Source organism: Catharus ustulatus, chromosome 1 (genome assembly GCF_009819885.2).
Source record: "Catharus ustulatus isolate bCatUst1 chromosome 1, bCatUst1.pri.v2, whole genome shotgun sequence".
In the NCBI taxonomy this organism is placed as follows: domain Eukaryota; kingdom Metazoa; phylum Chordata; class Aves; order Passeriformes; family Turdidae; genus Catharus; species Catharus ustulatus.
The window spans coordinates 86,840,862-86,850,611 of record NC_046221.1 but is presented as its reverse complement, the minus strand read 5'-3'; the positions used below and the strand labels follow the sequence as shown (position 1 = coordinate 86,850,611).

Here is a 9,750-nt window from a genome sequence, read left to right as displayed (position 1 = left end):
AAGCTGCGCTCTCCGCACCCCTGTCCCGCCGTGCCACAGCCGGCCAGGCAGCCCCAGTGTCCCGGCCCCGGGCCCCCGGGGTCCGGCGAGGAACCGCGTAGGCAACAGGAGCCCCGCACCGGCGGGGGAGCGCGGTGCTGACATTTCTGCCGCCACGTAAGAGCCTCCGGCGAGTACCTCTCCGCCCCCTCCAGTCCCCTCCCTCCCCCCATGGCACGATCGACGTGTCAGCCCCAAAAGTTCATTGGCAGGCCCTGGGAGAGTCCCCTGTAAAGGTCCCGGGGCGTGCGTGGGACAGTGAGACGTGGCACTGCGGGGCTGCAGCCGGGGCGCGCAGGCATCTCCCCAGGTACGTGCGTTCGCATTTTCGCGCTCACCAGGTTTTCGGCGCATGCCTTTGTGTTTTGTCAGCTCACCTGTATTAAACCAGGACGTTATTTTTGTTCATGTGTGCATTGCAATTAATTCCATCAGAATTGGAGGTTTTTCTTTTATTACAGCATTTGCGCATTTCTGCTACAAACTGCAGCAGAAACTGACTTTTGTTGTTCACAGCAAGACCTCTATTTAGAAGACTAAAAGCAATAAGAGTTTATTAAAACAAACAAAACCATGGAATTCATCCATGATTAATCCTATAAAAATTAGCTAATTAAAACAACTAGCATCAAAACTTATCAGCAAGCCAAATGTTGCAAATCCAAATTGCCTTAAACTTCCAGCACAAAGGGAGATTTTTACTTTGGCTAGGATATAAAGTAAACTTGTTCGAGTAGAAATGTTAACAAAAGTTTGAAATTATAATTAAAATGAAGTCCTGGCATTTGGGACATTCTTTCTGATGACTTGTTGGTATTTAAAAAACAAACAAACAAACAAAAAATACTAAATGCCAAACTTTTTTTTTTTCCATAAAGTCATGTAATCCTGACAGTCAAGGATGTTTCCTTATTTATAACAATAGAGTTTTGAGAAGCCACTACTGTAATTACTGTAATGCCTGGGGTCACTTTCTCATGTGATTTCCCTCTGGCCCAGATAATACTTGTACGGAAAATATAAGAATTCATTTTACATCTAAAAGTTACCATCAAAGTAAGTGCAGATATAAGATGATTCACCTATCTACACTGTTAACTTCCTTGGAGTGTTAACACTCCTTGGAGTGTTAGTAAGACATATCTTCAGATCAACAAGTCCTACACTTTTTATCAACCTCTACCTATTACAATACATTCAGACTTTCTTTTTGAGCAGGAGATAGAATTGTTTTTCCAACCACTGTATCAAAAAAAATTCCCTACTTTATCTGTGAAAAGTAAGAACCCTGTATCCAAAACCAACTGCCAGCAAAAAAACCTATCAAAATTCTAGCATCTTGAGTGATGCACATTTTAGCCTCTAAAAATTCCTCTGCAGTTCGGCTATGAAACAATAGGCATATAAGTTAAAAATAAAGTCCCCAAACTCACCACATTTATATCATTTTGTGTTAATGACATACAGTACATTCTAAGAAAAATTCCACTGGATTCATATTGACTGCATATCACCCACAGAGCATTCAAGTCGTGGGCTTTATAGTTCTGTACCAGTTTCATGGAAGAAAAATCATTATGTCAGTGCTTAATTTCATTTAATTTTATTTTAAAATTTCAAGGGCAGGGATGTCTAAAACTGGCTGTGAAGTTAACCATGTTTGAAATAAAGGTACAAAATGTAACATTTATACTGTGAGTGTAACTCTGTGCTATGTCTAAATTATAGAGTTAAACCAGATGAGTGAGTGAGCCCAGCAATTTTAGGTGATGCAATCCCCAGATGTACCCTTGCAAGTAGGCACTGTGGGTTTTTTGTTTCTTCACAAGCTGCACAGTGGTGTCTCAATCCTAGGCTAATCCTCGTGTTACTATATCCAAAAAAATAAGGATATTCTAATATAATTTCGGAATATTATGATAAGGGCAAGGGAGAAAGCAACCAAAGCTATCTGATTTAAGGAGGGGGAAAAAAGAAACCCCACAGAAGACCAAGTCCACCTTTTTTTCCAGCTCATCCTCCTCTGCCTCATATTTTCCTGACATTATATTTCTCGCTGTTAGTAATTTTTGATCTCTCCTTCCAACAATATAGAGCCCAGCATATTAAGGGATGGCAGCATGTGGAAGCAGTAAAGGCACTGCAGTTGGAAGAGGAAAGTCTGCACAGCACCTTCAGGCTTTTGGCCAGTTTGGTGGGAAGCCAGATTTCAGCTTGTTCCTGTGGTGGCAGGATATAAGGAGTGTTAGAAAGCAGGGAAGGGGGTGGATTTCCATCTGTTTAGGTGGGAAAGTCACAGTGTAAGGGAAGACCTGTCTTCACACTACCCATCAAAAGCACCTTGGACAGTAAGCATCTCTTTCAGCATTTAGAAAAACAAAGTCAGATACAGTAAATTGAAAGTTTAAGTAGAGTTTAAAAGAAAAAAAAAATCACATAGAAAAGGAAGAAATTAACTTCAGTAAAATTGAACCTTGAGTTATGCTTCCATCATAGAGAAAGGACTTTGCTTGCTTCATGATCACAGAGTTCAGTCTTTATTACCACTGCATGTTGCTTTTTCCAAACCATTGAAAACATTAGTCATTTTTGTTTAATTCATGAGAAACAGGCAGAGGAAAACTTTGAAGTCTCACAGTTAATTGCCTACTTTTGTGTTTTCTAACCACATCATTTATTACTGAGGAGAAACCCTACTGGTGACCAGAGCCTTTCCAGAGCAGATCAGGCAGAAGAATGGTGCATACAAACAAGCACCCTTTCCTGAATCAATGCTTAGGAACAGAGAGTTTGTGCAGTCTGCTGTTTTGAATTTACCTGACTTATGCAACATTGTTGAAATACCTAATCATCAGATGTATATTACTGTTTCTTTCTTCTTTCCCAGTTAGATTCAGGAAAGTATTTGCCCTCCTGCAATTGAGTTGAGCGAGCCCTGCCTGCATTGAGCAACATCATTTTGCAAGGCTGGCTCATCACCAGTTTGCCACATTTAAATACCAGGGACTTGTGATGTTGTTATGTGTAACAATAGGAATGCCATCTTCATCCCAGGAAAGCAGATTTAAGTTTGGAGGATTTAAGTTTGCCATCCTCATCCTCAGATGGGTCCAGTAGGGAAGTACACTGTTAAAAAGCAGGCCAAGAAAGGCTGTAGCTGGATATGCCCAGTAGCAGACACAGGGCAAGGTCAGACTGAGCATCACTTTAATTGTCCTCTAGAAAGACACCATTGAAATTCTTCATTTAAATAATAGGGAAGTAAATATCAATAGTTACAAATGTTGTATTCCATGAAGTTACTGTCTCACATTATGTTCTGTATTTAAATGTTAAACTGACTGGTCTCCATAATATCTATGAATTAGAAAAAGCTAGGTGAGAGTCTAAAACTTAGCTTTTGAAAACTATACATTCTTCTGATGAGTTTATATTTACCATTTGTGATCAAAAGATAATAAAGTAATATTTCTCATGGCATTTCTACTATTAAGGCTTTTTATAAAACAAAATGGTTTATTTTTATGAATGCATATTTTCAACACAGCTATATAAATAAATGTGCACTTACATTTATAAATCTGTGACCTGATTTTTAGCAATTGTTGCTTTCTTTCCACTGAAGTCTTTGACGGATAAAGAAGTTATTATATGAGTTCTAAATAAGGGCCATCTAATTTCAAGTCTCTAAAAGCATTTAAATATTTGGTGAAAATGATGAATTCTTGGGTACTGATTCATGTGATCTGAAAATGCCATCCATTTCCTGATTCACCTTCTTATTTCCTCCAGGAAAAAAAAATAATATTTTACAATGAATAGCATCAGTCAAAAAATTTTTATGTGTCTGTTTTTCTATCTTTCAGCCAATTCCCTGAACTGATACTTTCAAAATGAAGAGGAAGATAGGAGTGAGAATGAAGAATGCCTTGGAGAAATCCAGCCATAAAGTTTGAGGGGTAGAACTAATAGGAAATATTAATAATTCTGGTCTCCTACATAGGTCAGAATTTAGACTCAAATTATGTAAAGTTACAAAACTGAGACATAAGGGCTATTAAATTTAAATAAATATTCACAGATTTTTAAATTAATACATACTAAAAATATTTGCTTTTTCCCTCTACTTTGGATGGTAATATATTCTGCTGTCTTACACAACTTTCTTATATAGACTAAGTTTTTGGGGTTTTTTGATATTAGCCCCAAGACACCTCTTCACACTAAGCCAGGGTATATATTAGCAATCCATTAGTTGCTTCTTTCTGACTCCTGTCCCTAAGCATTAATATTGAATTCCTGTGTTAGTATATCGCCCAGCAATACAAGTGGAATTTGGGTAGAGAGCACACAAACACACAGAGACACAGACACGCACACATATATAAAAATAAATAAAAAACTAAATAAATATATATTTTTATAATATATATATATCACTGCCAAGGTCTAAAACACAGGATATAGAGCTCATATAGACTTCAGTTTTGTGCTGCCATTTTTGGGGATGAGTGCATAGAGAGGATACTTGGCATAACTCCTGCTTTCAAGGAAGTAGACCTTCACAATTTCTAAAGGGAATTCTAACCAGCTGTGAAGTCCTCATAATTCAGACAACATTTCTGTGGCACTGATCTAGCACTAGGAGCCCTATAACAAGCTTACCAAGTGGGTGGAATTGTCTGTGATATTTAATTTAATTTAGTAATAAATTCTTGAAGTAGGCCAAGATCTAAGTCACTTTTAAAAAGTGATTTACCTAAATTAGTGCAAACCCCTGTATGAACCTTAGTGTTTTGCTTTGAGCATATCTTAAATGCACTAAAAAATGCATGTAAATTAAATAGACATTAACCAAAAAAAAGACTAATCAGTAATGGGTTTGCTTACAAAGAGTTTGACTGTCTTTAATGAGAGTCCATTTACCCCTTTAGTTAGGCAGACAGCTTATTTATGTGACCAAAATCTCACTTGCTCTCTTTTCACTCTCTAAGACTGACAGGGAACACAGTAAGGTAGATGTACTTGTCAAGAGGGGTTTTGTAGGAAGGAAGAGAGTCAGAATCTTAACAAGCTCCGTGACTTATTGCAAGCATTTTTCCAGCCATGCTTTTCCTGTCAGATCATTTGATAGCAGTAATGAAAGTTACATGTCCAGTTCAAGTGATATTTTCCTCAGTTGCTCCTGCACTGTATTCAGCTGCCTGTTAGGAAAGAACTAGATGGCATTGTTTAGACCCAGTCTTTGTAATCTGGAATTGTTACAGAGCAAAATGCTTAGCAACTTGCAAGTGGCTATAGAAGCAGTAGGCAAAGACAAAAGAGAAAATAAATTAAAAACAAGTGAGTGTTTGTTACTGAGAAATAAAAACAAGTAACCAGCACACACATATATGAACACACTCTCTGCAAATCCTACTGTATTTAGTTACTTTGATGATCTTACTCAGACACTGAAGCACACTCCTCAGAGTCTGGTCTTCTGTTTTGTTGCTAGTTTAACTCAGGCCAGACTAGAGCAATGAGAGTATAAGGAGGTACCTATGTCTTTCTCAACTTGGAAGGAAACCCAGCCCACTGTTCTACAAAGTTTTTGTGCATCTTGGCATCATTTGAGAATTTAGCAAGTGTCATTTTTTAATGTGTTTCAAAAGTTGCCTGCAAGCACTACCAAAAATCTGTTAAGAAACTGTTTTGAGCTGAACTCTCTGCTGTCAAACTTTAAGCCTTCAATTTGAGCTTGGTCCCACAGTGATCCCCAAATTAAAAAGATCCCACCATTTCCCAAACAGCTATGAGCTTTGCTGGAAAAGTAAAGCACATCCATTTATTGCAGGCAGACCATTTAAAAGTGTGCAGCTATTTTCTACTATGAGTTGTTTTTTTTCATTCTTATATATATAAATCAGCCTGCATAGTGACATTGTCAGTTCAGGATATAAGCAAGGTTATATTCCATAATGAACAAAAATTGGAAGTAGTAGCACTTCAGGAAAATGGAAATAGGATCACTTGGTGATATTAAATTCAGTTGTAGTGGATTTTCATCATAGTGGAAGGATCACAGGTGTGGCTTCTCTAAGAAGCTACTAGAAGCTTCCTTCATGTCCAACAGAGCCAATACCAGCTTGCTCTAAGATAGACACACCTCTGGCCAGGGCTGAGCCCAGCAATGATGGTGGTAGCACCTCTGGGATGAAATATTTAAGAAAGAAAAAAGTTATTGCACAAAAATAATTGTGGCCAGAGAAGAGAGGAGTGAGAATATGTGAGAGCAGCAGCCCTGCAGATGCCAAGGTGAGTGAGAAAGAAGAGGGAGGAGGTGCTCCAGGTGGTGTTGCTGTGATTCCCCTGCAGCCAGTGCATGTCCACAAGGGAGCAGAGATCCACCTGCAGGCTCTGGAGGGCCCCATCCCAGAGCAGGGGGATGTCCAAAGGATGCTGTGACCTCATGGGAAGCCCATGCTGAGCAGACTTATGGCAGGACCTGTGGGTCCATGGAGAAAGACGCCCAGGTTTTTTTGACAGGACTTGTGACTCTACAGCCTGTTCCTGCAGGGTTGCATTGCATGGACGGGAATTCACACTTGCAGCCTGTGGGAAGGACTCATGTTTGACAAATCCATGGAGGACTTGCTGTCACCCCATGTTGGAGCAGGGGAAGGACTCCTCTCCCTGAGAAGCAAGTGGCAGGATAAACAACATGTCATGAACTGTATGTTACCCCCTTTCCCCATCTTCCTGTGCTGCTGGGGCTGTGGTATAAAATTGGAATGAAGCTAAGCCCAGGAAGGAGGGAGTGGTGGGTGGAAGGTGTATTTAGGGTTTATTTTACTTCTTGTTACCCTAGTCTTATTTTGCTTGGAAACAATATTTAATAAGAAATAATGAGTTCAGTTAATTTCCCAGTGTTGTGTCACCTGTGTGTCACCTGTGACAGCAATGAGTGAATGATCTCTCCCTGTCCTTATCTCAACCCATGAGCCCTTTGTTATATCTTTTCTCTCCTGCCCACCTGAGGAGTGACAGAGTGGCTTTGGTGCATACCCAGTGTCTAGCTAAGGTCAATTCATCCACTATTACTACCTAACATTTGAGTGCTTGACTTACTGCCTTCAGCAATAATTAGTATTCTGCATAGTATAAGTTCAGTTATTAAATATGTAGCCCTCTTATTCCTTTCCATAGCCTGAAAACATTGTAGTAATTGAAATTATTTAAATCAGAAGTATCAAGTTCAAAATATTTTTATTTATTTCTTTATATTTTGCATAATAAAAACTGCTTTGTTAGAAATATTGCATAATAATTATTTGGTTGGACACACTGAAAACTTCTAAGAGGTTTTTCTTCAGAAGGGAACATCTAGCCTGAGTCTGCTCTAGGAAGCCAGAATTTGACTTTTGAAACCTGAAGTTTCATAAATAAGCCTCATTGCAGAACACTCAAGCAGGAGGAGGGATGTGCAGACATGCTATGGAAGAGAAAAAAACACTGGTTTTTGCACTTAGACCAAGCTTCAATTCAATTACTAAGTGGTTTTGCTACTTATTTAGACTTGGGGTCCATTAAAGACACAAGTTAAGAGGAAAAAGACTGAAACCCGTGCTAGCCTTGCAAGTCTACTGTCATGCCCTAAATAATACCAGAAGATAAGAAAAGGAGACCAAGGGCTAATGTCTACACACCTTGAAGTGCCTCTTGTCTCTAGTGGGCATTCTCAATCCAGAACAGAAGCTCAGAGCTGGCGGAGGGATTGGTGTGTGCACTGATGCTGCTACATAAACAAAATAAGGCCGTTCACTGTTTGTACTTCCAGCAGCCATATGTTTACAGAGAATTCAAAGGCTAAAATTTTAAAAATAGCTGTAGCACGACAAAACTGTTAATGAAATAGTTTGCATAAAAAATGTCAGATTTCAATCGGGTTTGTCAGCAGGGAATAGAGATTCTAATTAACAAGACAAGAGTGAGTAGAGGAAGAAATACACAGGAGCTACATGGGCAATGCTGTCTTCTCTATTGCAATGATCACTTCCTTGTACTATTAAAATGAAGGCGTTGATAATAGGACTCAGTTGAAAAATGGAAAAAAGTACTTGAGTTATCCCAAGAAAAAAATAACATTCATCCAACTGGAACCCAAAGCCTCCATGCCTGCCAACATCCTTGACTTTTCACAAAAATAGGCTATGTATTATGTCCCAAAGATACAGCAACTTGGGCCAGAAGATAAAAACTAATTCTAAAACTAAACTAAGTTAAGGACTTTTCTGAGAGAAAGCCTCCCCAAAGGTGTTCATTTTAAGTAAAAGTGGATAACAGGCACAAAGGAAGGGACATGTTCATTCCAAACTGTGTATGCATGGGATAATAGCAAGCAGTCACTCAACAAGGCAGACAATTGGCAGTTTCTGTTTATAGCATGATAAATCATGTAACAACCAAGATAAAAAAAAAAAAAAGAAACCCCAAAAAACAAAAAACAAAACAAGTCAATCTGACACATATTCATTATCATCAGCTTCTGGGAGAGTTTTACATAGTAATTTTAATTTGTCCATGAGACAAAAGCATATGCAATGTCACAGCAGCTGCACATGGAAGCAAGAAGCTCTGTGGAAAGATAAGTGAAGGCTGTTTTCCTAGGCTGTCTCCTATGTCTGAATGGTGACACCCTCAGCTCCTCCTGCTTTTCCATACCCTTGAAGAGGTGCAAACTCTGTTCCTCCATCCCTCATGATCTTGCTGCTTCCACCATGTTCTCTGGCATCTTTGGAGAAAATAAGCCCAACCAGCTCCCCTAGACATATGGTATAATCGATTTTATTTCCTTTTTCCTTGTTCAGGTTGTTCAGTGAAGGACCCCAGGTTTTGTCTAAAGTTTTCAAGACTATGCACATTGCTACTTCTTTTGTTTTAGGGAGGGAACTGGAGAGATGTTCCATTATTTGAGGAAAAAATTGTATGAACTGGAAAAATTATGTATGGTAATAAATGCTTTCACTCTGCTGCTGTGATCAAAAGCAATGTGAATGGACAGAATACTGCTGTTTTATAATTTATTTCACAATCTTTGAGGAAATTAATTTCCAAACAGTTCTACTCAACATTTAGTGGTTGATGTTCCCAGGGTCATGGAGCTGCCATCAGGAATACCCTAGATATTCCAGGATTATCAGGCAAAGCCTCCCACTTGGCTGATTAAACAGGATTGTTCTTCACTAGATGTGGTAAGAACACCTGTAAGCATTTTCAAGTTTTATTCAAAAGCGAATACGTGGGAAAGTTTGTTGTTTTCTGACTTGAGTGGGAGCAAGAATGGGTTGTAGCATTTCTGGGTTGATAACCAAGAACCTTTTAAGGAAATGAAGTGCCTACAATTTTCTTTCACACCAGTGGAATTTGCAATTAAGAGAAAACTAATAGACAGTATAAATAAATAAAGCTCAAAGTTCCTGCTGTATTTAGTGGCATCTTGCAGTACACTGCAAGTCTTGAAAGTGACACAGCATGAAAAGTTTCCTTTAAACCTGAATCAATGACATTCTGCTTGGAACTCCCTATGAAGAATCACACAAAACAAAATTCAAATGCATATTCTGTATAGCAAATACAACTGAAAAATCAGCAGGAAAGAACTTAGAGTGTGCCAAAATACTCCTTGGATTTGTTAGTTGAGATCATGAAAGAAAACCAAAATTGAGTCTT

General features: G+C 38.8%; 1 non-coding gene across 1 annotated transcript; it reads left to right on the top strand.

Annotated features, from left to right (window-relative positions):
• Window positions 1-3,746: 3,746 nt before the first annotated feature.
• LOC117009222 lies at window positions 3,747-3,815 on the top strand. The gene has a single exon (XR_004420447.1). It is a non-coding gene; the product is annotated as a small nucleolar RNA SNORD123 (small nucleolar RNA).
• The last annotated feature ends 5,935 nt before the right edge of the window (window positions 3,816-9,750 follow it).